This window comes from Narcine bancroftii, chromosome 2, assembly GCF_036971445.1.
Source record: "Narcine bancroftii isolate sNarBan1 chromosome 2, sNarBan1.hap1, whole genome shotgun sequence".
In the NCBI taxonomy this organism is placed as follows: Eukaryota; Metazoa; Chordata; class Chondrichthyes; order Torpediniformes; family Narcinidae; genus Narcine; species Narcine bancroftii.
Genome location: NC_091470.1, coordinates 193,319,790 through 193,347,006, shown reverse-complemented (window position 1 = coordinate 193,347,006; position 27,217 = coordinate 193,319,790). Strand labels below are relative to the sequence as shown.

Below are 27,217 nucleotides of genomic sequence, written 5' to 3'. Positions count from 1 at the left end.
TAATCTGGAATAATTTAATTCATTTCTTTCATAAGAGACCCAAGATCACAGGGTACCATTCATCAGTCCAAGAGCCTGTGGGAAGTAAGTTCATCCTGCAGGCTGTGAGGTTGATGGTGGTATCCTGTAACCGAGAAATCATCCCAAAATATTTATATAGATTTATATTATAAATGTTATGTGGTGCGCATTGTGTGTGTACACTATGGTCTGGAGAAACTGTTTTGCCTGGCTACAATGTGTTCAGTTAGAACCATAGAACTTTGCAGCACAGAAAACAGGCCCTTTGGCCCTTCAAGTCTGTGCTGAATTATTTGTTTCCCTAGTCCCACTGACCTGCACCCCTCCCATCCATGTACCTGTCCAAATTCTTCTTAAATGTTAAAATCAAGCCCGCATTCACCACCAGCTTGTTCCACACCCCTACTACTCTCTGTGTGAAGAAGTTGCCCCAAACTTTTCCCCTTTCACCCTTAACCCTCTGGAAAAAGCCGACCTACATTTACTCTGTCTGTCCCCCTCATAATTTTAAATACCTCAATCAAATCTCCTCTCATTTTTCTACGCTCCAGGGAATAAAGTCCGAACCTGTTTTAACCTTTCTGAAGTCTGGGCAACATCCTAGTAAATCTCATCTGCACTCTGTCTATCTTATTGATATCTTTCCTGTAGTTTGGTGTCCAAAACTGCAAACAATGCTCCAAATTTGGCCTCACCTATGTCTTATACCATAACATCCCAGCTCCTGTACTTAGTCTTTGATTTATGAAGGCCAATGTGCCAAAAGCTCTTTACAACACTGTGGTTCTGGTCACCGAACTACAGGAAGGATGTGGGTGCTTTTGAGAGGGTGCACAGATTTTCAACGATTGGAGAGAGTCTCTCATAAGAATAGGTTGAGTGGACGGTCAACAGAGGAGGAGGGGTGACCTGATCGAGGTGTTCAAGATGATGAGGCATTGATCATGTGGACGGCCAGAGGCCTTTTCCCCGGGGGATGAAATGGCCAAAACGAGGAGGTATAGTTTTAAGGTGCCTGGGAGTAAGTATGGGGGGGTGGGGGGAGATGTTCTTCAGAGAGGGGTGGGTTCAGGGAATGCACTGCCGGTAAGGATGGTGGAGGCTGGGACAATGGGGTCTTTTAAGAGACTATTAGACAGGTACATGGAACTGAGAAAAATGGAGGGTTGTGCAGTAGGGAAATCCTAGGCAGATGTTAGAGTGGGTTATTGGGTCAGCACAGCACTGTGGGCTGAAAGGCCTATAACGTGGTGTAGATTTCTATGTTTCCCAATGTACAGAGAAATGATAATCAACTTGGGGCCAGAAACATGCCCAGTAAGGGCCTTATAAAGATCTCTTCCCAATAAAGGCCATTGAATCTGATAACAATTAATGACAGCATTTACATTTCTCTGGTTTTTGAGAACAGTTTATAGACTTGGACCCTGGTGAACCAGGCACTGTTGCTCAGTCCGACGCGCTTTTAGAACTGGATTCCTATCCAACCCCTCACTTCCAAACCAGCCTCTGGCCTTGACCAAGTTTAATCCTTTTATTTTACAATTAGTTACCGCGGTCTCTTACAGCTTTCAGCATCTTGTGAAATCTCCCTCTACATTCTGCAATCGGCTTGCTACTTCTCTTCAGGAGAGGAAGTGTTGGTTCTCCCTCCCCTCTCGTTCAGCGAGACTGTGTTAGACTTTTTGCCACAGCACCTCATCTCTGCACTAACCTCGCAACCACCCCCCCCCCCCCACCTGCTGCGCGTGAAGCATCCGACACAACCCCTACCCTGTCACAGTGCTGACTGGAAAGAGAAGCTACCACTAGATGTGGACAGTACAGTTAACAAGGCAATTAGCGCGACGCAGTTGTTTCGCCAGCAATCCGGGTTCAAATCTGCTGCTGTCTGTAAGGAGTTTGCACATTCTCCCCGTGGCTATGTGGGTTTCCCCCCACCCTTCAAAACGTACCAGGGGTTGTTGGTTAGTGGGGTGTAATTTGGCGGCACAAGACTCGACAACAAACACTCAGCGGCACAAGGACAGCTTCTTCCCCTCTGCCATCAGGTTCTTTTTTTTTAAATTTTTTTATTTTTCACACTATAAACCACATTGATCAAGATACATACATTTTCCTTTTCAAATATATACAGTGTTGTTTTCTCCCCCCCCTCTTACCCTCCCACCCTCCCTATCTCCCCTCCCATTCATTTAAAGTTCAGAATCTAAGATACATTAAACCCGTCAAACAATGTTGTCACTCAATAAAAATAAACAAGAAATTCCACTCAGTCAGTTCTTTTCATTCTCTTCTCCTTCTGTCATTTTAGGTGGTAGATGTCCTTGGTAGGTTTTCTCTATTATGTTTCATGTATGGCTCCCATATTTGTTCAAATATTGTAATATTATTTCTTAAATTATATGATATTTTTTCTAATGGAATTTATTCATATCTATATACCATTGTTGTATTCTCAAGTTATCTTCTAAGTTCCAGGCTGACATAATATATTTTTTTGCTACAGCTAGGGCTATCATAACAAATCTTTTTTGTGTACCATTCAAATCAAGTCCAAATTCTTTGTTTTTTATGTTACTTAGAAGGAAGATCTCTGGGTTTTTTGGTATATTGCTTTTTGTGATGTTATTTAATATCTGGTTTAGATCTTCCCAAAATTTTTTCACTTTCTCACATGTCCAGATTGAATGAATTGTTGTTCCCATTTCCTTTTTACAGCAAAAACATCTGTCAGATACTGTTGGGTCCCATTTATTTAACTTTTGAGGTGTAATATATAGCCTGTGTATCCAGTTATATTGTATCATACATAACCTCGTATTTATTGTATTTCTCATAGTTCCTGAGCATAACTTCTCCCATGTTTCCTTCTTTATCTTTATGTTTAGATCTTGTTCCCATTTTTGTTTAGTTTTACCATTTGTTTCCTCATTCTCCTTTTCTTGTAGTTTAATATAGATGTTTGTTATAAATTTTTTGATTATCATTGTGTCTGTAATCACATATTCAAAATTACTTCCCTCTGGTAACCTCAGACTGCTTCCCAATTTGTCCTTCAAGTAGGATTTCAGTTGGTAGTATGTCAACACTGTATCGTGAGTTATATTATACTTATCCTTCATTTGTTCAAAGGTTAATAATTTATTTCCCGAAAAGTAATTTTCTATTCTTTTGATCCCTTTATTCTCCCATTCTCTAAAGGAAAGGTTATCTATTGTAAAAGGGATTAGCTGATTTTGCGTCAGTATTAGTTTTGGTAGTTGGTAATTTGTTTTATTCCTTTCTATATGAATCTTCTTCCAAATATTGAGCAGATGATGTAATACTGGAGAATTCCTACGTTGTACCAATTTTTCATCCCATTTATATAATATATGTTCGGGTATCTTCTCACCTATTTTATCTAGTTCTAATCTAGTCCAATCTGGCTTTTCCCTTGTTTGATAAAAATCTGATAGGTATCTTAATTGTGCTGCTCTATAATAATTTTTAAAGTTTGGCAGTTGTAAGCCTCCTTGTTTATACCATTCTGTTAATTTATCTAATGCTATGCTTGGTTTCCCCCCTTTCCATAAAAATTTCTTTATTATTTTCTTTAACTCCTTGAAGAATTTCTCCGTCAAGTGTATTGGCAATGCCTGAAATAGGTATTGTATCCTTGGGAAAATGTTCATTTTAATACAGTTTATCCTTCCTATTAGCGTTAGTGGTAAGTCTTTCCAATGCTCTAAGTTGTCCTGTAATTTTTTCATTAGTGGATAATAATTGAGTTTATATAGATGGGCATAAATTTTTGATCTTCTTCGTTAGGTGAATATACATTGAGTAAATTCCAAAACTCCAAATATATCTGACATTTTATCATTACACATCTCCCTGCTGGATCTATTATTTCCTCTTCTATTTTAATTGGTACATTTTTACTGATTAATATAGCTACTCCTCTAGCTTTTGAATTATTTGACGCTGCTGTTACATGTCCTATCCAATCTCTCTTTAATTTCTTGTGCTCCACTTCAGTTAAGTGTGTTTCTTGCACGAATGCTATATCAATTTTTTCTTTTTTCAGTTAATTTAGCAGTTTCTTCCTTTTGATTTGGTTATGTATTCCGTTAATATTTAAAGTCATATAGTTCAACATAGCCATTTCATACTTTGTTTCCTTTCCGTTTCCTCATCATCATCTTTCCTTCTTATCCATTTCTGCTTTCTTTTTTTGAACACTTTATAAGACAACATTTCTAAAACATCAAACATTTCCCTTATTCTCCTATCTAAAATTTCTTTAACCCCACTATCCCCTCCCCTTCCTGAGTTGCCCTTTATCCCTTGTCGGGCAACCACATCTCCCCTCTCCATTTGGATTTGCGAATTCACTCGCAAGTGTCAAGTGATTTCGCAGTGACCGTAACTCCTCCCCACCCAGCCCCCCCGAAAAGATTTTAATTTTCATATACAACAAAGGTCACTCTCTTAATTCCCTCCTTACTTTCTCTTTTCACTTTTTTTCCCTTATTAATTCTTATCTATACTCTATATATTTTCTTTTAAATACATGTACACACATATATACATACACACACGCACATATATATATATTATATATATATATATATAAATATATACCCATATACACACATACATATAGTTCGTGGTCATTTTTGCACTCGTTACATGTCTTCATCTCTCTATCTGTTTTGTAGTTGTTCTGCAAATTTTCGTGCTTCCTCCGGATCCGAGAATAGTCTGTTTTGCTGCCCTGGAATAACTATTTTAAGTACCGCTGGGTACTTTAGCATAAATTTATATTCTTTTTTCCATAGAATCGCTTTTGCTGTATTAAACTCCTTCCTCTTCTTCAGGAGTTCAAAACTTATATCTGGATAGAAAAAAATTTTTTGACCTTTGTATTCCAGTCGCTTTTTGTCTTCTCTTATTTTCTTCATTGCTTTCTCCAATATATTTTCTTTGTTGTATATCTTAGGAATTTTACTAAAATGGATCTTGGTTTTTGTTGTGGTTGTGGTTTAGGGGCTAATGTTCTGTGTGCCCTTTCTATTTCCATTTCTTCCTGTAATTCTGGTCTTCCTAGGACCCTGGGGATCCAATCTTTTATAAATTCTCTCATATTCTTGCTTTCTTCATCTTCCTTAAGGCCCACTATCTTTATATTATTTCTTCTATTATAATTTTCCATTATATCTATCTTCTGAGCTAACAGCTCTTGTGTCTCTTTAACTTTTTTATTAGATTCTTCTAATTTCTTTTTTAAGTCATCTACTTCCATTTCTATGGCTGTCTCTCGTTCTTCCATCTTGTCCACTCTTTTTCCTATATCTGACAGGACCATCTCTAATCTATTCATTTTTTCTTCTGTACTTTTTATTCTCCTTTTCATTTCACTAAATTCTTGTGATTACCATTCTTTTATTGATTCCATGTATTCTTTAAAAAAATATATATCCATGTACTTGACCTTCCCTCCTTCTTCCATTTCTCTGTGTTCTTCCTCTTCTTCTTCCTCTGGGTTGGTCATCTGTTGTTTCTTTGATTTCCTTTTACTCTCTTCTTTCTTGCTCTCGTTATTTTCTGTGTTTTCCTCTTGTTGTTGTGCTGTGGCCGTCATTCTCAGCTGTGGAGATCGACTCCTCAGCTGGTCCCCCCTCCGGTCAGTTTTTTTTTGTCTTGCGTATCGCACATGCGCGACTCCTCGCGCATGCACGGTTGCGCACTTTTGCTTGCTCTGCGAGTCATTTTTGTAGTCCCAAGCTCGGGACTTCGACTGACCTGAGGGAGCGGGCTTCTCTCTCCACAGCGGGCCTCCTCAGACAGGTAAGGCCTTCACCATCTTCTTCCGATGTCTTTTCTTCTTCTCTTCTTGCCGTTGCTTTCGACTTTTCTTTCTTCGTTGCCATTTTCTTCCCACCATTACTTTCACTTTATTTTAATTTTCGTGTTTGTGCCTTTGCGTTTTCTCTGTTTTTTTTAAACTTTTCCGGAGAGGGCTGGAGTTCCCTGACCGGCCACTACTCCATCACGTGACTCCCACCGCCATCTGTTTTGAACAGAAAACAGCCCCCAGACACAGCCTCACTTTCTCTCTTCTTTAACACGGATTTATTTACCTTTCTAATTTAAAGTAAATTTTGTTCCCGTGATGCTGCCGCAAAACCAACTTCGTGATACACGTTCATGATGATAAATGATTCAGGGCAGCACGGTAGGCGTAGCGGTTAGTGCAACGCCTTTACAGCGCCAGCGATAGGTACTGGGGTTTGAGTCCCGCACTGTCTGAAAGGAGTTTGTACGTTCTCCCCGTGTCTGCGTGGGTTTTCCCCAGGGGGGCTCGAGTTTCCTCCCACCCTTCAAAACATACCGGGGGGTTGTAAGTTAATTGGGTGTAATTGGGCGGCACGGGCCTGTGGGCCGGAAGGGCCCATTACTGTGCTGGATGTCTACATTTAAAAATTTTAAATTTAAATAAATGTAATGACCAGAATAAGCTTCTACCATGTTGTAAATAAAATTTAAAAAAAGATATCAAATTTCACTTGAAACCCCCCCCCCCCCACTTCTTGCCCCATTGCAGCCAATTCCAGATTCACTACACTGCACCGTGGTCCGGAGAAGCGCTCCCTGACGGGGTCGGATGAGAATAAACTTGAATGAGAGAGCAGCAAACATGTGGAAATTAAGATGGAGGATGATGCAGGAGAGACTAGAACTAGATCGAAAGGCAGAGATGGTAGCTGGGACAAGGGTTTCAGATGCAAGTTCAGAAAGCTGGCAGCGCAAGCCTGTGCGGGGGAGCTGGGGAGGAAGGGGCAGGGGAGGAGAGAGAGGGGCAGGGGAGGGGAGGGAGGGAGGGGCAGGGGAGAGGAGGGAGGGAGGGGCAGGGGAGGGGAGGGAGGGAGGGGCAGGGGAGGGGAGGGAGGGAGGGAGGGGCAGGGCAGGGGAGGGGAGGGAGGGAGGGGCAGGGGAGGGGAGGCAGGGGGGGCAGGGGAGGGGAGGCAGGGGGGCAGGGGAGGGGAGGCAGGGGGGCAGGGGAGGGGAGGCAGGGGGGCAGGGGAGGGGAGGCAGGGGGGGCAGGGGAGGGGAGGCAGGGGGGGCAGGGGAGGGGAGGCAGGGGGGGCAGGGGAGGGGAGGCAGGGGGGGCAGGGGAGGGGAGGCAGGGGAGGCAGGGGAGGGGAGGCAGGGGGGGCAGGGGAGGGGAGGCAGGGGGCAGGGGAGGGGCAGGGGAGGGGCAGGGGAGGGGCAGGGGAGGGGCAGGGGAGGGGCAGGAAGGGGCAGGAAGGGGCAGGAAGGGGCAGGGGAGGGGGAGGAAGGGGCAGGGGAGGGGGAGGAAGGGGCAGGGGAGGGGGAGGAAGGGGCAGGGGAGGGGGAGGAAGGGGCAGGGGAGGGGGAGGAAGGGGCAGGGGAGGGGGAGGAAGGGGCAGGGGAGGGGGGAGGAAGGGGCAGGGGAGGGGGGAGGAAGGGGCAGGGGAGGGGGAGGAAGGGGCAGGGGAGGGGGGAGGAAGGGGCAGGGGAGGGGGGAGGAAGGGGCAGGGGAGGGGGTAGGAAGGGGCAGGGGAGGGGGGAGGAAGGGGCATGGGAGGGGGGAGGAAGGGGCATGGGAGGGGGGAGGAAGGGGCAGGGGAGGGGGGAGGAAGGGGCAGAGGAGGGGGAGGAAGGGGCAGGGGAGGGGGAGGAAGGGGCAGGGGAGGGGAGAAAGGGGCAGGGGAGGGGATAGGGGGAGGGGAGGGGGTAGGGGCAGGCGAGGGGAGGGGGGAGGAAGGGGCAGGCGAGGGGAGGGGGAGAAAGGGGCAGGCGAGGAGAGGAGGGAGGAAGGGGCAGGCGAGAGGAGGGAGGAAGGGGCAGGCGAGGAGAGGAGGAGGAGGAGGAAGGGGCAGGCGAGGAGAGGAGGAGGAGGGAGGAAGGGGCAGGCGAGGAGAGGAGGAGGAGGGAGGAAGGGGCAGGCGAGGAGAGGAGGAGGAGGGAGGAAGGGGCAGGCGAGGAGAGGAGGAGGAGGGAGGAAGGGGCAGGCGAGGAGAGGAGGGAGGAAGGGGAAGGCGAGAGAGAGGAGGGAGGAAGGGGCAGGCGAGGAGAGGAGGGAGGAAGGGGCAGGCGAGGAGAGGAGGGAGAAGGGGCAGGCGAGGAGAGGAGGGAGGAAGGGGCAGGCGAGGAGAGGAGGGAGGAAGGGGCAGGCGAGGAGAGGAGGGAGGAAGGGGCAGGCGAGGAGAGGAGGGAGGAAGGGGCAGGCGAGGAGAGGAGGGAGGAAGGGGCAGGCGAGGAGAGGAGGGAGGAAGGGGCAGGCGAGGAGAGGAGGGAGGAAGGGGCAGGCGAGGAGAGGAGGGAGGAAGGGGCAGGCGAGGAGAGGAGGGAGGAAGGGGCAGGCGAGGAGAGGAGGGAGGAAGGGGCAGGCGAGGAGAGGAGGGAGGAAGGGGCAGGCGAGGAGAGGAGGGAGGAAGGGGCAGGCGAGGAGAGGAGGGAGGAAGGGGCAGGCGAGGAGAGGAGGGAGGAAGGGGCAGGCGAGGAGAGGAGGGAGGAAGGGGCAGGCGAGGAGAGGAGGGAGGAAGGGGCAGGCGAGGAGAGGAGGGAGGAAGGGGCAGGCGAGGAGAGGAGGGAGGAAGGGGCAGGCGAGGAGAGGAGGGAGGAAGGGGCAGGCGAGGAGAGGAGGGTGGAAGGGGCAGGCGCGGAGAGGAGGGTGGAAGGGGCAGGCGAGGAGAGGGGGGAGGAAGGGGCAGGCGAGGAGAGGGGGGAGGAAGGGGCAGGCGAGGAGAGGGGGGAGGAAGGGGCAGGCGAGGAGAGGAGGGAGGAAGGGGCAGGCGAGGAGAGGAGGGAGGAAGGGGCAGGCGAGGAGAGGAGGGAGGAAGGGGCAGGCGAGGAGAGGAGGGAGGAAGGGGCAGGCGAGGAGAGGGGGGAGGAAGGGGCAGGCGAGGAGAGGGGGGAGGAAGGGGCAGGCGAGGAGAGGGGGAGGAAGGTGCAGGCGAGGAGAGGGGGAGGAAGGGGCAGGCGAGGAGAGGGGGGAGGAAGGTGCAGGCGAGGAGAGGGGGGAGGAAGGGGCAGGCGAGGAGAGGGTGGAGGAAGGGGCAGGCGAGGAGAGGGGGGAGGAAGGGGCAGGCGAGGAGAGAGGAATGGGCAGGCGAGGAGAGGAGGGAGGAAGGGGCAGGCGAGGAGAGGAGGGAGGAAGGGGCAGGCGAGGAGAGGAGGGAGGAAGGGGCAGGCGAGGAGAGGAGGGAGGAAGGGGCAGGCGAGGAGAGGAGGGAGGAAGGGGCAGGCGAGGAGAGGAGGGAGGAAGGGGCAGGGAGGAGAGGAGGGAGGAAGGGGCAGGCGAGGAGAGGAGGGAGGAAGGGGCAGGCGAGGAGAGGGGGGAGGAAGGGGCAGGCGAGGAGAGGGGGGAGGAAGGGGCAGGCGAGGAGAGGGGGGAGGAAGGGGCAGGCGAGGAGAGGGGGGAGGAAGGGGCAGGCGAGGAGAGGGGGGAGGAAGGGGCAGGCGAGGAGAGGAGGGAGGAAGGGGCAGGCGAGGAGAGGGGGGAGGAAGGGGCAGGCGAGGAGAGGGGGAGGAAGGGGCAGGCGAGGAGAGGAGGGAGGAAGGGGCAGGCGAGGAGAGGAGGGAGGAAGGGGCAGGCGAGGAGAGGAGGGAGGAAGGGGCAGGCGAGGAGAGGAGGGAGGAAGGGGCAGGCGAGGAGAGGAGGGAGGAAGGGGCAGGCGAGGAGAGGAGGGAGGAAGGGGCAGGCGAGGAGAGGAGGGAGGAAGGGGCAGGCGAGGAGAGGAGGGAGGAAGGGGCAGGCGAGGAGAGGAGGGAGGAAGGGGCAGGCGAGGAGAGGAGGGAGGAAGGGGCAGGCGAGGAGAGGAGGGAGGAAGGGGCAGGCGAGGAGAGGAGGGAGGAAGGGGCTGGCGAGGAGAGGAGGGAGGAAGGGGCTGGCGAGGAGAGGAGGGAGGAAGGGGCAGGCGAGGAGAGGAGGGAGGAAGGGGCAGGCGAGGAGAGGAGGGAGGAAGGGGCAGGCGAGGAGAGGAGGGAGGAAGGGGCAGGCGAGGAGAGGAGGGAGGAAGGGGCAGGCGAGGAGAGGAGGGAGGAAGGGGCAGGCGAGGAGAGGAGGGAGGAAGGGGCAGGCGAGGAGAGGAGGGAGGAAGGGGCAGGCGAGGAGAGGAGGGAGGAAGGGGCAGGCGAGGAGAGGAGGGAGGAAAGGGCAGGCGAGGAGAGGAGGGAGGAAGGGGCAGGCGAAGTGAGGAGGGAGGAAGGGGCAGGCGAGGAGAGGAGGGAGGAAGGGGCAGGCGAGGAGAGGAGGGAGGAAGGGGCAGGCGAGGAGAGGAGGGAGGAAGGGGCAGGCGAGGAGAGGAGGGAGGAAGGGGCAGGCGAGGAGAGGAGGGAGGAAGGGGCAGGCGAGGAGAGGAGGGAGGAAGGGGCAGGCGAGGAGAAGAGGGAGGAAGGGGCAGGCGAGGAGAGGAGGGAGGAAGGGGCAGGCGAGGAGAGGAGGGAGGAAGGGGCAGGCGAGGAGAGGAGGGAGGAAGGGGCAGGCGAGGAGAGGAGGGAGGAAGGGGCAGGCGAGGAGAGGAGGGAGGAAGGGGCAGGCGAGGAGAGGAGGGAGGAAGGGGCAGGCGAGGAGAGGAGGGAGGAAGGGGCAGGCGAGGAGAGGAGGGAGGAAGGGGCAGGCGAGGAGAGGAGGGAGGAAGGGGCAGGCGAGGAGAGGAGGGAGGAAGGGGCAGGCGAGGAGAGGAGGGAGGAAGGGGCTGGCGAGGAGAGGAGGGAGGAAGGGGCTGGCGAGGAGAGGAGGGAGGAAGGGGCAGGCGAGGAGAGGAGGGAGGAAGGGGCAGGCGAGGAGAGGAGGGAGGAAGGGGCAGGCGAGGAGAGGAGGGAGGAAGGGGCAGGCGAGGAGAGGAGGGAGGAAGGGGCAGGCGAGGAGAGGAGGGAGGAAGGGGCAGGCGAGGAGAGGAGGGAGGAAGGGGCAGGCGAGGAGAGGAGGGAGGAAGGGGCAGGCGAGGAGAGGAGGGAGGAAAGGGCAGGCGAGGAGAGGAGGGAGGAAGGGGCAGGCGAGGAGAGGAGGGAGGAAGGGGCAGGCGAGGAGAGGAGGGAGGAAGGGGCAGGCGAGGAGAGGAGGGAGGAAGGGGCAGGCGAGGAGAGGAGGGAGGAAGGGGCAGGCGAGGAGAGGAGGGAGGAAGGGGCAGGCGAGGAGAGGAGGGAGGAAGGGGCAGGCGAGGAGAGGAGGGAGGAAGGGGCAGGCGAGGAGAGGAGGGAGGAAGGGGCAGGCGAGGAGAGGAGGGAGGAAGGGGCAGGCGAGGAGAGGAGGGAGGAAGGGGCAGGCGAGGAGAGGAGGGAGGAAGGGGCAGGCGAGGAGAGGAGGGAGGAAGGGGCAGGCGAGGAGAGGAGGGAGGAAGGGGCAGGCGAGGAGAGGAGGGAGGAAGGGGCAGGCGAGGAGAGGAGGGAGGAAGGGGCAGGCGAGGAGAGGAGGGAGGAAGGGGCAGGCGAGGAGAGGAGGGAGGAAGGGGCAGGCGAGGAGAGGAGGGAGGAAGGGGCAGGCGAGGAGAGGGGGGAGGAAGGGGCAGGCGAGGAGAGGGGGGAGGAAGGGGCAGGCGAGGAGAGGGGGGAGGAAGTGGCAGGCGAGGAGAGGGGGGAGGAAGGGGCAGGCGAGGAGAGGGGGGAGGAAGGGGCAGGCGAGGAGAGGGGGGAGGAAGGGGCAGGCGAGGAGAGGGGGGAGGAAGGGGCAGGCGAGGAGAGGGGGGAGGAAGGGGCAGGCGAGGAGAGGGGGAGGAAGGGGCAGGCGAGGAGAGGGGGGAGGAAGGGGCAGGCGAGGAGAGGTGGGAGGAAGGGGCAGGCGAGGAGAGGAGGGAGGAAGGGGCAGGCGAGGAGAGGAGGGAGGAAGGGGCAGGCGAGGAGAGGAGGGAGGAAGGGGCAGGCGAGGAGAGGAGGGAGGAAGGGGCAGGCGAGGAGAGGAGGGAGGAAGGGGCAGGCGAGGAGAGGAGGGAGGAAGGGGCAGGCGAGGAGAGGAGGGAGGAAGGGGCAGGCGAGGAGAGGAGGGAGGAAGGGGCAGGCGAGGAGAGGAGGGAGGAAGGGGCAGGCGAGGAGAGGAGGGAGGAAGGGGCAGGCGAGGAGAGGAGGGAGGAAGGGGCAGGCGAGGAGAGGAGGGAGGAAGGGGCAGGCGAGGAGAGGTGGGAGGAAGGGGCAGGCGAGGAGAGGAGGGAGGAAGGGGCAGGCGAGGAGAGGAGGGAGGAAGGGGCAGGCGAGGAGAGGAGGGAGGAAGGGGCAGGCGAGGAGAGGAGGGAGGAAGGGGCAGGCGAGGAGAGGAGGGAGGAAGGGGCAGGCGAGGAGAGGAGGGAGGAAGGGGCAGGCGAGGAGAGGAGGGAGGAAGGGGCAGGCGAGGAGAGGAGGGAGGAAGGGGCAGGCGAGGAGAGGAGGGAGGAAGGGGCAGGCGAGGAGAGGAGGGAGGAAGGGGCAGGCGAGGAGAGGAGGGAGGAAGGGGCAGGCGAGGAGAGGAGGGAGGAAAGGGCAGGCGAGGAGAGGAGGGAGGAAGGGGCAGGCGAAGTGAGGAGGGAGGAAGGGGCAGGCGAGGAGAGGAGGGAGGAAGGGGCAGGCGAGGAGAGGAGGGAGGAAGGGGCAGGCGAGGAGAGGAGGGAGGAAGGGGCAGGCGAGGAGAGGAGGGAGGAAGGGGCAGGCGAGGAGAGGAGGGAGGAAGGGGCAGGCGAGGAGAGGAGGGAGGAAGGGGCAGGCGAGGAGAGGAGGGAGGAAAGGGCAGGCGAGGAGAGGAGGGAGGAAGGGGCAGGCGAAGTGAGGAGGGAGGAAGGGGCAGGCGAGGAGAGGAGGGAGGAAGGGGCAGGCGAGGAGAGGAGGGAGGAAGGGGCAGGCGAGGAGAGGAGGGAGGAAGGGGCAGGCGAGGAGAGGAGGGAGGAAGGGGCAGGCGAGGAGAGGAGGGAGGAAGGGGCAGGCGAGGAGAGGAGGGAGGAAGGGGCAGGCGAGGAGAAGAGGGAGGAAGGGGCAGGCGAGGAGAGGAGGGAGGAAGGGGCAGGCGAGGAGAGGAGGGAGGAAGGGGCAGGCGAGGAGAGGAGGGAGGAAGGGGCAGGCGAGGAGAGGAGGGAGGAAGGGGCAGGCGAGGAGAGGAGGGAGGAAGGGGCAGGCGAGGAGAGGAGGGAGGAAGGGGCAGGCGAGGAGAGGAGGGAGGAAGGGGCAGGCGAGGAGAGGAGGGAGGAAGGGGCAGGCGAGGAGAGGAGGGAGGAAGGGGCAGGCGAGGAGAGGGGGGAGGAAGGGGCAGGCGAGGAGAGGGGGGAGGAAGGGGCAGGCGAGGAGAGGGGGGAGGAAGTGGCAGGCGAGGAGAGGGGGGAGGAAGGGGCAGGCGAGGAGAGGGGGGAGGAAGGGGCAGGCGAGGAGAGGGGGGAGGAAGGGGCAGGCGAGGAGAGGGGGGAGGAAGGGGCAGGCGAGGAGAGGGGGGAGGAAGGGGCAGGCGAGGAGAAGGGGGAGGAAGGGGCAGGCGAGGAGAGGGGGGAGGAAGGGGCAGGCGAGGAGAGGTGGGAGGAAGGGGCAGGCGAGGAGAGGAGGGAGGAAGGGGCAGGCGAGGAGAGGAGGGAGGAAGGGGCAGGCGAGGAGAGGAGGGAGGAAGGGGCAGGCGAGGAGAGGAGGGAGGAAGGGGCAGGCGAGGAGAGGAGGGAGGAAGGGGCAGGCGAGGAGAGGAGGGAGGAAGGGGCAGGCGAGGAGAGGAGGGAGGAAGGGGCAGGCGAGGAGAGGAGGGAGGAAGGGGCAGGCGAGGAGAGGAGGGAGGAAGGGGCAGGCGAGGAGAGGAGGGAGGAAGGGGCAGGCGAGGAGAGGAGGGAGGAAGGGGCAGGCGAGGAGAGGTGGGAGGAAGGGGCAGGCGAGGAGAGGAGGGAGGAAGGGGCAGGCGAGGAGAGGAGGGAGGAAGGGGCAGGCGAGGAGAGGAGGGAGGAAGGGGCAGGCGAGGAGAGGAGGGAGGAAGGGGCAGGCGAGGAGAGGAGGGAGGAAGGGGCAGGCGAGGAGAGGAGGGAGGAAGGGGCAGGCGAGGAGAGGAGGGAGGAAGGGGCAGGCGAGGAGAGGAGGGAGGAAGGGGCAGGCGAGGAGAGGAGGGAGGAAGGGGCAGGCGAGGAGAGGAGGGAGGAAGGGGCAGGCGAGGAGAGGAGGGAGGAAGGGGCAGGCGAGGAGAGGAGGGAGGAAGGGGCAGGCGAGGAGAGGAGGGAGGAAGGGGCAGGCGAGGAGAGGAGGGAGGAAGGGGCAGGCGAGGAGAGGAGGGAGGAAGGGGCAGGCGAGGAGAGGAGGGAGGAAGGGGCAGGCGAGGAGAGGAGGGAGGAAGGGGCAGGCGAGGAGAGGAGGGAGGAAGGGGCAGGCGAGGAGAGGAGGGAGGAAGGGGCAGGCGAGGAGAGGAGGGAGGAAGGGGCAGGCGAGGAGAGGAGGGAGGAAGGGGCAGGCGAGGAGAGGAGGGAGGAAGGGGCAGGCGAGGAGAGGAGGGAGGAAGGGGCAGGCGAGGAGAGGAGGGAGGAAGGGGCAGGCGAGGAGAGGAGGGAGGAAGGGGCAGGCGAGGAGAGGAGGGAGGAAGGGGCAGGCGAGGAGAGGAGGGAGGAAGGGGCAGGCGAGGAGAGGAGGGAGGAAGGGGCAGGCGAGGAGAGGAGGGAGGAAGGGGCAGGCGAGGAGAGGAGGGAGGAAGGGGCAGGCGAGGACAGGAGGGAGGAAGGGGCAGGCGAGGAGAGGGGGGAGGAAGTGGCAGGCGAGGAGAGGGGGAGGAAGGGGCAGGCGAGGAGAGGGGGGAGGAAGGGGCAGGCGAGGAGAGGGGGGAGGAAGGGGCAGGCGAGGAGAGGGGGGAGGAAGGGGCAGGCGAGGAGAGGGGGGAGGAAGGGGCAGGCGAGGAGAGGGGGGAGGAAGGGGCAGGCGAGGAGAGGGGGGAGGAAGGGGCAGGCGAGGAGAGGGGGAGGAAGGGGCAGGCGAGGAGAGGAGGGAGGAAGGGGCAGGCGAGGAGAGGAGGGAGGAAGGGGCAGGCGAGGAGAGGAGGGAGGAAGGGGCAGGCGAGGAGAGGAGGGAGGAAGGGGCAGGCGAGGAGAGGAGGGAGGAAGGGGCAGGCGAGGAGAGGAGGGAGGAAGGGGCAGGCGAGGAGAGGAGGGAGGAAGGGGCAGGCGAGGAGAGGAGGGAGGAAGGGGCAGGCGAGGAGAGGAGGGAGGAAGGGGCAGGCGAGGAGAGGAGGGAGGAAGGGGCAGGCGAGGAGAGGAGGGAGGAAGGGGCAGGCGAGGAGAGGAGGGAGGAAGGGGCAGGCGAGGAGAGGAGGGAGGAAGGGGCAGGCGAGGAGAGGAGGGAGGAAGGGGCAGGCGAGGAGAGGAGGGAGGAAGGGGCAGGGGAGGAGAGGAGGGAGGAAGGGGCAAGGAGGATCACAGGTCAACAGGTAAGAGGTCACAGGTGGGAGGGTAGAAGAGATAGAAGCTGAGAAGTGATGGGGAGGGAAGAGGGTTGGGAGCTGAAGGAAAGGAAACAGAGGGATGGGGAATGAGAGAGACGGGGAGTGGATTAACAGAAATGGAGAAGTTGAAGTTAATACAGTATGGTTGGAGAGTGTGAGATGGAATACGAGGTCATGATCTTCTTGGGTCACCAACAGCCACCCAGCGCGTTTGTGAATCCTATGTGACCTGCTGAGTTTCTCCAGCACACTGCTTTACTGCACTTAACCTCAGCGCCCATAGACTTTCTGCCCCATGATTCAAAGCCTCAATGTGCTGTGTGAGGCACCTGGAGGTTGGCATAGCACCCCCTCCCCCACACCGAGGATTGGGAAGGACGTGGGTGTCTTTGTGTGCGGAGAGACCCTGGGAGTTAGTTCCCAGCCACCCTACCCTGTTACCTGTGGAAGAAAAGAAGGAGAGAGAGAAGATTCTTGTCCAGGTTGTGGTTGTAACCCCTGCCTCCCACGTTGTTGAGGCGCTCCACCAAGATGCCCTCAGGAGCCCGCTGTCTGCGCTGCGGGGACGACGTCCTCAGGTGGCTGATGTTGTTGTTGGGGGTGCAACAGTTGCTGAGGCGGAGGTGGGACATCTCGACACCACCTCCCCCTCCACCTGCCCGGCGAATGAGGTTTCTGGCCCTGGGGCAGGGCACTCAGCCCAAGAGATCAAACGTGCTCCTGCTGAACAACCCCGGGAGGAAGGCGAGCTGTTTCCCCAAGGCTGTCGTGTGATGGAGAGGTGGGGAGCGTGGGTGCTGCCAATTCTTAACTGCGACTTGGGAGCCTGGCACAGGAGAGTCCAGGCTTTCCCCCACCCTCCCCCCTCTCTTAATATTCACAGCAGGCGCTACAGACATCCCACTGCTCTCACCCTGAGTGGCTGGCAGGAAGCCTCGAGGTCCTCCCACCATCAGCATCACTGAATCTGGGCCAAGCTGCCCTGATGCTGTGCTTACACCTCCTTCCAGCAGCTCAGCCTTCAGCTGTGTCACTGAGAGGAACAGCGAAGCTGCTCTGCCCCTCGACTCTCTTCTGTTCACTGCACTCCCACCTCAATGAGATCCTCGGAAGCTCCTTCTCAAAAGGATCCACCTTTTTTGAGCTGAAGGGGAGTGAGCATCCTTTCTGCACCGTCTTCCTCAATGACTTAGCTTAGTGAAGATTTATGGAACAGGTTCAATGGGCTGAGTGACCTGCTTCTGTTCCTTTGTCTTGTGATCTCGTGACTCACAGAGGTCGTGCACAACTTGCAACAGGCCAGTAATCAGTAGGCACAATCTCTTATCATTTTAAAACCTCTAGCAGGTCTCCCTCAGTCTCTGACCCTGCAGAGAATACAGTCCAAGTTTGCCTGACCTCTCCCCATCCTGATGAATCTCCCCTGCACCTTTTCCAAGCCTCAGCACCCTTGCTGCATCTGCAACCTGTGGACACCAGTTTCATTCTCAAATTGAATTTGAAATTTTGCATTCTCAGATGGTGTCCTTTACCAGGAGATTATTAATTAGGGCTGTCTCGTCGCATAATGTTCCAGACCTAAAGATAGTTTGCAGGTGCTTCACTCCACAATGTATTGCTGTAACGCCCCATCCTACAGGCAGTCCCTGGGTTACGAGCATCTGGCTTACGGAGAACTTGTACTTGCGAACGGGCAGCTTCAGCAGTTCGTCAGCTCGAGAAAGAAGAACGTCATCCACCATCTTAAGTCAGATCACACTGTCGTTAACACGGTGTTGTGTGTGTGTGTGTGTATATATATCTATCTCTATCTATCTATCTATCTATCTCTCTATCTATATATATATATATATATCTTCAGCGTGGACTCGATGCTGTCGACCTCTGCCATCTCGAGTACTTCGACGTTAGGGATGAAAGCGCTCCAATGAATGTTGAGGATGGAGCTGCGCTGGGTGGGTCATGTCTCCAGAATGGAGGACCATCGCCTTCCCAAGATCGTGTTATATGGCGAGCTCTCCACTGGCCACCGTGACAGAGGTGCACCAAAGAAAAGGTACAAGGACTGCCTAAAGAAATCTCTTGGTGCCTGCCACATTGACCACCGCCAGTGGGCTGATATCGCCTCAAACTGTGCATCTTGGCGCCTCACAGTTTGGCGGGCAGCAACCTCCTTTGAAGAAGACCGCAGAGCCCACCTCACTGACAAAAGGCAAAGGAGGAAAAACCCAACACCCAACCCCAACCAACCAATTTTCCCCTGCAACCGCTGCAACCGTGTCTGCCTGTCCCGCATCGGACTTGTCAGCCACAAACGAGCCTGCAGCTGACGTGGACATTTACCCCCTCCATAAATCTTCGTCCGCGAAGCCAAGCCAAAGAGAAGAATATATATTATAGATATATATATCTATATAGATATAGATATATATATCTATATCTATATATATCTATATAGATATATATAGATATAGATACAGATATAAATATATCTATATCTATATATATGTGTATATATACACACACACACACACACACACACACACCTGTACAACATATGACTAACTGATGCTAAGAACTGTATGTACCTGTTCCAACTAACCTACAAATTTGACTTAAAAGTCAGGCATAGGAACAGAACGTGTTCATAACCTGGGGACTGCCTGTTAACCTTCGCAATCTGATTTGATCAATTTTTATGGTAATTAAAATCCCAATTTTTGTATCACCACCAACTTTCATATAATTGCTGCCAAAGTGAGCACGCGCCAATTACTTCTCGATTTCTACTCTGCCGTAACCATAAAACACGAATGTCTGCAGACACTGTGGTTGAAGTGAAAACACAATGCTGGAAAAACTCAACAGATCAGTGTATTTTATAGAGCAAAGAGATAAAGATACATAACCAACGTTTTGGGCATGAAAATCAGTCTTTAGTTCCCAGTCTTGGACTAGACAGCACAAACTGAAGGAACAATTTAAAAGTGGTCTGAGAGGGGTTTCGCTCACCACTCAGCACACGTACTTGGTGGTTACTGGGAATGAGCTGCCATTGGAGATGGTGGAAGCAAATCCTTGTACAATTTTTAGATGCTTGGACAGGAAAGGTGGAAGGGCGCAGGTTGGGGGGGTGGGTGGGGGGGAGAAGAAATACGGAGAACACAACCCAGTTCTCATCAAGGGGTCAGCAGTGGAGAGAGTCAAGAACTTCAAATTCCCAGGTGTCAACATGTCCTGGAGGAACTGTCCTGGAGCCTCCATATTAACACAATCACGAAGAAGGTTCGCAAGCAGCTGTACTTCGTGAGGTGCCTGAGGAGATTCAGTACATCACCAAATTTCTGCAGGTGGACTGCAGAGAGCATTCTGGCTGGTCGCATTGCTGACGCCCATGTACGGAGTTGTAGGCGCCCATACGGAGTTGTGAACTCAGCCAACCCCATCACAGGCACCAGACCACTCCATCGAGGGCATCTACAAGAGGCGGTGTCTTAAGAAATCAGCCTCTATCCTCAAGGACCCCCCACCACCCAGGCCGTGCCCTCTTCATTCTGCTACCATCAGGAAGGAGGTTCAGGTGCCTGAAGACTTGCACCCAGCTGCACAAGGGCAGCTTCTTCCCCTCCGCCATCAGATTCCTCAACGGACGACGACCCACAGACCCTGCCTCACTTTCTCTTCTTCTGTACAAATTTATTTTTAAATCTATGGCAATGTTTGCACTGTGATGTTGCTGCAAAACAACAAATTTCAGGACAATAAATTCTGCCTCAATTCTGAGCCCTATTTAATCGTTTCTTGTCCAATATGAACGTTAAACTATTGAGGTTGTTCCCCAGGAAAGATATCAGTCAGATATCTTTATTCCCTGGAATGTAGAAGAATGATGGGAGATTTAATAGAGGTATTTAAAATTATGAGGGGAAAGACAGAGTAAATGTAGGTTGGCTCTTTCCATTGAGGGTCAGTGAGATACAAACCAGAGGACACGAGTTAAGGGTGAAAGGGGAAACGTTTAGGGGATCTTCTTCAAACAGAGAGTGGTGGGAGTGTGGGACGAGCTGAAGTGGTGAATGTGGGCTCAATTTTGACATTTAAAGAAAATTTGGACAGGTGCATGATGTGAGAGGCATGGAGGGTCAATGGAATGAGTCAGAATAATAGTTCAGCACAGACTAGAAGGGCTGAAAGGCTCATTTCTGCGTGTGATGTTTGACGGTTCTAGTCCTATTTTTAAGCAATGCAGTGTTTCCTTTTGTGCTGTTCCACTTTAAAAAAAATTTATACATGTAGCACGATAACAGGCCCTCCGGCCCACTGGCCCGTGCCACCCAATTAACCTACAACTCCCCCAGCACATTTTGAATGGGGAGAGGGGGGAGGGAACTGGAGCCCCCTGGGGGACCCACGCAGACACAGGGAAAACTTACAAACTCCTTACAGACAGCACAGGATTCAAACCAGGGTCCCGATCGCTGGTGCTGTAACAGAGAAGTGCTAACTGCTCCACTAACCGTTGGAATCTTAAAGATCAGCCCTGAAGCAAACGCACCTCTAGCATCGGAGTACGCCTCTCCCCAGCACTGCATCCTACCGCTCAATCTGCAGTGTATGGGAAACAGTGTGTGACTCAATTTGCAGTGACTGTCCCAGCAGAGTTTACACAGAGCATCACTGCTCCAGGGATAGGGACCATCCCAGCAGGGTTTACACAGAGACTGGTCCCAGGAACAGTGATCACCCGATCAGGGCTTACACAAAGACTGGTCCTAGGGACAATCCCAGCAGAGTTAACACGGAGACTGGTCTCAGGGACCATCTCAGTAGAGTTTACAGAGACTGGTCCCAGGAAAAGTGTGAGGGTTAATCTGCAGTGCACGGGTTAGTGCCCAGAGTCACTCTTCATTCACTGGGTAACAGTTGTATCGGGGTGTATTCAGCAGGGCAAGGGTTACTCTCAGCGTGACTGTGAAGTGCCATTCAGAAGAAGATGGATCAAGGACATTTCAAAGGGTTAAAATTGTTGTTATTCACCACCAACAACATCCCATCCCCCACACTCCTACCTCTGACCCCAAACCACCAAAGAAAATTGTTTTTGTCCTCTAAAGGAACATAAGAGATCATACAATCACTGGGAGAGAACGTTTCAGAATCAAAAGATTCAGACACTAAAGTTATGTTCTCAAACACAGGGGGACCTTTGTTCTTGAATTCCAGCCGGTGCATTCCGCTTACTTGCACGGAGTTTGGGAACAGGCGTAGGAGCATCACGAGACTTGTTTTGCAGCAGGAGGCATTCACGGAGTACTGGTGGTCCCAGGGACCAGTTGACTGTCCCAGCAGGGTTTACTCGGAGCCTAGTCCTCAGTACCATTGACCGTCCCCAGGGACCAGCCAACTGTCCCACTGGTCCTAGGGTACACTGACCATCCCAGCAGAGTTTACACGGAGAATGGACCCAGGGACACTGATCGTCCCAGTAGAATTTACAGAGACTGGTCCCTGGGACCATCCCAGTAGAATTTACACAGATTGGTCCCAGGGACACTGACCACCCCAGCAGAGTTTACACGGTGACTGGTCCCAGGGACACTGACCGTCCCAGCAGGTTTTACACAGAGAATGGTCCCAGGGACATTGACTATCTCAGCAGGGTTTACACAGAGAATGGACCCAGGGACACTGATCGTCCCAGCAGAGTTTACACAGTGACTCATCCCAGTAGTTTACACAGAGACTGGTCCCAGGGACCATCCCAGCATAGTTTACACCGAGACTAGTCCCAGGGACAGTTACCATCCCAGCAGGTTTTTACACAGAGACTAGCCCCAAAGACACTGACTGAGAATGGACCCAGGGACACTGACCGTCCCAGTAGCGTTTACAGAGACTGGTCCCAGGGACCATCCCAGCAGAGTTTACGCCGAGATTGGTCCGAGGGATAGGGACCGTCCCAGCAGAGTTTACACGGAGACTGGCCCCAGGGTCACTGACCGTCCCAGCAGAGTTTACACGGAGACTGGTCCCAGGGACACTGACCGTCCCAGCAGAGCTTACACGGAGAATGGTCCAAGGGACACTGACCGTCCCAGCAGAGCTTACACGGAGAATGGTCCCAGGGACACTGACCGTCTCAGCAGGTTTTACACGGAGAATGGTCCCAGGGACACTGACCGTCCCAGCAGGGTTTACACGGAGAATAGTCCCAGCAGAGTTTACACAGAGAATAGTCCCAGCAGAGTTTACACAGAGAATAGTCCCAGCAGAGTTTACACAGAGAATAGTCCCAGCAGAGTTTACACAGAGAATAGTCCCAGCAGAGTTTACACAGAGAATAGTCCCAGCAGAGTTTACACAGAGAATAGTCCCAGCAGAGTTTACACAGAGAATAGTCCCAGCAGAGTTTACACAGAGAATAGTCCCAGCAGAGTTTACACAGAGAATAGTCCCAGCAGAGTTTACACAGAGACTAGTCCCAGCAGAGTTTACACAGTGAATAGTCCAAGCAGAGATTAAACAGAGACTGGTCCCAGGGACCATCCCAGCAGAGTTTACGCCGAGATTGGTCCTAGGGATACGGATCGTCCCAGCAGATTTTACACAGAGACTAGCCGCAGGGACACTGACCGTCCCAGCAGGTTTTTACACAGAGACTAGCCCCAGGGACACTGACCATCCCAGCAGGGTTTACACAAGAGACTGGACCCAGGAACAGTGACCATCCCAGCAGGTTTTACACGGAGACTAGCCCCAGGGAAACTGACCGTCCAGGCAGAGTTTACACGGAGACTGGTCCCAGGGACACTGACCGTCCCAGCAGAGCTTACACGGAGAATGGTCCCAGGGACACTGACCGTCCCAGCAGAGCTTACACGGAGAATGGTCCCAGGGACACTGACCGTCCCAGCAGGTTTTACACAGAGAATGGTCCCAGGGACACTGACCGTCCCAGCAGGGTTTACACGGAGAATGGTCCTAGGGATAGGGACCGTCCTAGCAGACTTTACGCAGACTAGTCCCAGCAGAGTTTACGCAGAGACTAGTCCCAGCAGAGTTTACGCAGAGACTAGTCCCAGCAGAGTTTACGCAGAGACTAGTCCCAGCAGAGTTTACGCAGAGACTAGTCCCAGCAGAGTTTACGCAGAGACTAGTCCCAGCAGAGTTTACGCAGAGACTAGTCCCAGCAGAGTTTACGCAGAGACTAGTCCCAGCAGAGTTTACGCAGAGACTAGTCCCAGCAGAGTTTACGCAGAGACTAGTCCCAGCAGAGTTTACGCAGAGACTAGTCCCAGCAGAGTTTACGCAGAGACTAGTCCCAGCAGAGTTTACGCAGAGACTAGTCCCAGCAGAGTTTACGCAGAGACTAGTCCCGGCAGAGTTTACGCAGAGGCTAGTCCCGGCAGAGTTTACACAGAGGCTAGTCCCGGCAGAGTTTACACAGAGGCTAGTCCCGGCAGAGTTTACACAGAGGCTAGTCCCGGCAGAGTTTACACAGAGGCTAGTCCCGGCAGAGTTTACACAGAGGCTAGTCCCGGCAGAGTTTACACAGAGGCTAGTCCCGGCAGAGTTTACACAGAGGCTAGTCCCGGCAGAGTTTACACAGAGGCTAGTCCCGGCAGAGTTTACACAGAGGCTAGTCCCGGCAGAGTTTACACAGAGGCTAGTCCCGGCAGAGTTTACACAGAGGCTAGTCCCAGCGGAGTTTCTTCTTCTTTGGCTTGGCTTCGCGGACGAAGATTTATGGAGGGGGTAAAAAAGTCCACGTCAGCTGCAGGCTCGTTTGTGGCTGACCAGTCCGATGCGGGACAGGCAGACACGATTGCAGCGGTTGCAAGGGAAAATTGGTTGGTTGGGGTTGGGTGTTGGGTTTTTCCTCCTTTGCCTTTTGTCAGTGAGGTGGGCTCTGCGGTCTTCTTCAAAGGAGGCTGCTGCCCGCCAAACTGTGAGGCGCCAAGATGCACGGTTTGAGGCGTTATCAGCCCACTGGCGGTGGTCAATGTGGCAGGCACCAAGAGATTTCTTTAGGCAGTCCTTGTACCTTTTCTTTGGTGCACCTCTGTCACGGTGGCCAGTGGAGAGCTCGCCATATAACACGATCTTGGGAAGGCGATGGTCCTCCATTCTGGAGACGTGACCCATCCAGCGCAGCTGGATCTTCAGCAGCGTGGACTCGATGCTGTCGACCTCTGCCATCTCGAGTACCTCGACGTTAGGGGTGTGAGCGCTCCAATGGATGTTGAGGATGGAGCGGAGACAACGCTGGTGGAAGCGTTCTAGGAGCCGTAGGTGGTGCCGGTAGAGGACCCATGATTCGGAGCCGAACAGGAGTGTGGGTATGACAACGGCTCTGTATACGCTTATCTTTGTGAGGTATTTCAGTTGGTTGTTTTTCCAGACTCTTTTGTGTAGTCTTCCAAAGGCGCTATTTGCCTTGGCGAGTCTGTTGTCTATCTCATTGTCGATCCTTGCATCTGATGAAATGGTGCAGCCGAGATAGGTAAACTGGTTGACCGTTTTGAGTTTTGTGTGCCCGATGGAGATGTGGGGGGGCTGGTAGTCATGGTGGGGAGCTGGCTGATGGAGGACCTCAGTTTTCTTCAGGCTGACTTCCAGGCCAAACATTTTGGCAGTTTCCGCAAAGCAGGATGTCAAGCGCTGAAGAGCTGGCTCTGAATGGGCAACTAAAGCGGCATCATCTGCAAAGAGTAGTTCACGGACAAGTTTCTCTTGTGTCTTGGTGTGAGCTTGCAGGCGCCTCAGATTGAAGAGACTGCCATCCGTGCGGTACCGGATGTAAACAGCGTCTTCATTGTTGGGGTCTTTCATGGCTTGGTTCAGCATCATGCTGAAGAAGATTGAAAAGAGGGTTGGTGCGAGAACACAGCCTTGCTTCACGCCATTGTTAATGGAGAAGGGTTCAGAGAGCTCATTGCTGTATCTGACCCGACCTTGTTGGTTTTCGTGCAGTTGGATAATCATGTTGAGGAACTTTGGGGGACATCCGATGCGCTCTAGTATTTGCCAAAGCCCTTTCGAAGGGCTTTGGTGAGGTCAACAAAGGTAATGTAGAGTCCTTTGTTTTGTTCTCTGCACTTTTCTTGGAGCTGTCTGAGGGCAAAGACCATGTCAGTGGTTCCTCTGTTTGCGCGAAAGCCGCACTGTGATTCTGGGAGAATATTCTCGGCGACACTAGGTATTATTCTGTTTAGTAGAATCCTAGCGAAGATTTTGCCTGCAATGGAGAGCAACGTGATTCCCCTGTAGTTTGAGCAGTCTGATTTCTCGCCTTTGTTTTTGTACAGGGTGATGATGGTGGCATCACGAAGATCCTGAGGCAGTTTACCTTGGTCCCAACAAAGCTTGAAAAACTCATGCAGTTTGGCATGCAGAGTTTTGCCGCCAGCCTTCCAGACTTCTGGGGGGATTCCATCCATACCTGCTGCTTTGCCACTTTTCAGTTGTTCGATTGCCTTATATGTCTCATCCAGGGTGGGAACCTCATCCAGCTCTAGCCTTAGGGGCTGTTGAGGGAGCTGGAGCAGGGCGGAATCTTGGACTGAGCGGTTGGTACTGAAAAGAGATTGGAAGTGTTCTGACCATCGGTTGAGGATGGAGATCTTGTCGCTGAGGAGGACTTTGCCGTCTGAGCTGCGCAGCGGGCTTTGGACTTGGGGTGAGGGGCCGTACACAGCCTTTAGAGCCTCGTAGAAACCCCTGAAGTCGCCAATGTCCGCGCTGAGCTGTGTTCGTTTGGCGAGGCTAGTCCACCACTCATTTTGGATCTCCCGGAGTTTGCGCTGAAGATGGCTGCATGCGCGACGGAAGGCTTGTTTTTTCTCTGGACAGGACGGCTTTGTAAGGTGAGCCTGGTGGGCAGCTCGCTTCTTTGCCAGCAGCTCCTGGATTTCCTGGCTGTTTTCGTCAAACCAGTCCTTGTTTTTCCTGGAGGAGAAGCCCAGTACCTCTTCAGTGGATTGAGGTATGGTAGTCTTCAACTGATCCCAGAGGGTTTCAGAGGGTCCCGGCAGAGTTTACACAGAGGCTAGTCCGGCAGAGTTTACACAGAGGCTAGTCCCGGCGGAGTTTACACAGAGGCTAATCCCAGCGGAGTGTACACAGAGGCTAATCCCAGCGGAGTGTACACAGAGGCTAGTCCCAGCGGAGTGTACACAGAGGCTAGTCCCAGCGGAGTGTACACAGAGGCTAGTCCCAGCGGAGTGTACACAGAGGCTAGTCCCAGCGGAGTTTACACAGAGGCTAGTCCCAGCGGAGTTTACACAGAGGCTAGTCCCAGCGGAGTTTACACAGAGGCTAGTCCCAGCGGAGTTTACACAGAGGCTAGTCCAGCGGAGTTTACACAGAGGCTAGTCCCAGCGGAGTTTACACAGAGGCTAGTCCCAGCGGAGTTTACACAGAGGCTAGTCCCAGCGGAGTTTACACAGAGGCTAGTCCCAGCGGAGTTTACCCAGAGACTAGTCCCAGCAGAGTTTACACAGAGACTAGTCCCAGCAGAGTTTACAGAGACTAGTCCCAGCAGAGTTTACACAGAGACTAGTCCCAGCAGAGTTTACACAGAGACTAGTCCCAGCAGAGTTTACACAGAGAATAGTCCCAACAGTTTACACAGACTAGTCCCAGCAGAGTTTACACAGAGACTAGTCCCAGCAGAGTTTACATAGTGAATAGTCCCAGCAGAGTTTACACAGTGAATAGTCCCAGCAGAGATTAAACAGAGACTGGTCCCAGGGACCATCCCAGCAGAGTTTATGCCGAGATTGGTCCTAGGGATAGGGACCGTCCCAGCAGACTTTACACAGAGACTAGCCCCAGGAACAGTGACCATCCCAGCAGGTTTTACACAGAGACTAGCCCCAGGACACTGACCGTTCCAGCAGGGTTTACACAAGAGACTGGACCCAGGAACAGTGACCATCCCAGCAGGTTTTACACAGAGACTGGTCCCAGGATCAGTGACCGTCCAGCAGTGTTTACAGAGAGACTGGACCCAGGGGCAGTGACTGTTCCAAGAGACCACTGCATTGTGTCAGGACATACTGTTCTGTCAGTTCTGCAGCCTGTTTGGCAACCAGCTTGTTTCAATGGAAAGGTTAAACAGGTTCGGACTTTATTCCTGGAGTGTAGAAGAATGAGGGGAGATTTAATTGAGGTATTTAAAATTATGAGGGGGATAGACAGAGTAAATGTAGGTCGGCTTTTTCCACTGAGGGTCAGTGAGATACAAACCAAAGGACATGGGTTAAGGGTGAAAGGGGAAAAGTTTAGGGAGAACTTCTTCACACAGAGAGTGGTAGGGGGTGTGGAACGAACTGAAGTGGTGAATGTGAGCTTAATTTTGGCAATTAAGTAATACCAATATTTGAACAGCTACATAGATGGGAGAGGTATAGAGGGCTATGGACTGGGTGCAGGTCAGTGGGACTAGACAGAATAATAGTTTGGCACAGACTAGAAGGGCTTAAGGGCCTACCTTCTGTATTGTAATGTTCTATGGTCACAGGCATGCATTAAGACAGAAATCTACAGCACAGTAAAGGGCCCTTCAGCCCACAGTGTTGTTCTAACCAAATAACAGACTCTACTCCCTGGAATTTCCAGACTGCATAACCTTCAGTTTTTCTCACTTCCATGAACCCGTTTTAATTTAGACGTGCAGCATGGTTACAGGCCCTTCCGACCCATGTGCTTGCCCCACCCAATTACATCCCCGTTACCAATTACCCTCCAAGCCCGTACGTCTTTGGAACATGGAAGAAAACCCAAGCAGACATGGGGGAAGAGTGCACAATTCTGCCCCTCCTCTGCTCA

At 54.3% G+C, this 27,217-nt stretch overlaps 1 protein-coding gene across 1 annotated transcript in view; it reads right to left on the bottom strand.

Annotated features, from left to right (window-relative positions):
- LOC138754876 (TSC22 domain family protein 4-like) overlaps positions 1–27,217 on the bottom strand; it is a 53,259-nt gene that overhangs the window by 6,206 nt on the left and 19,836 nt on the right. The window lies entirely within an intron of this gene.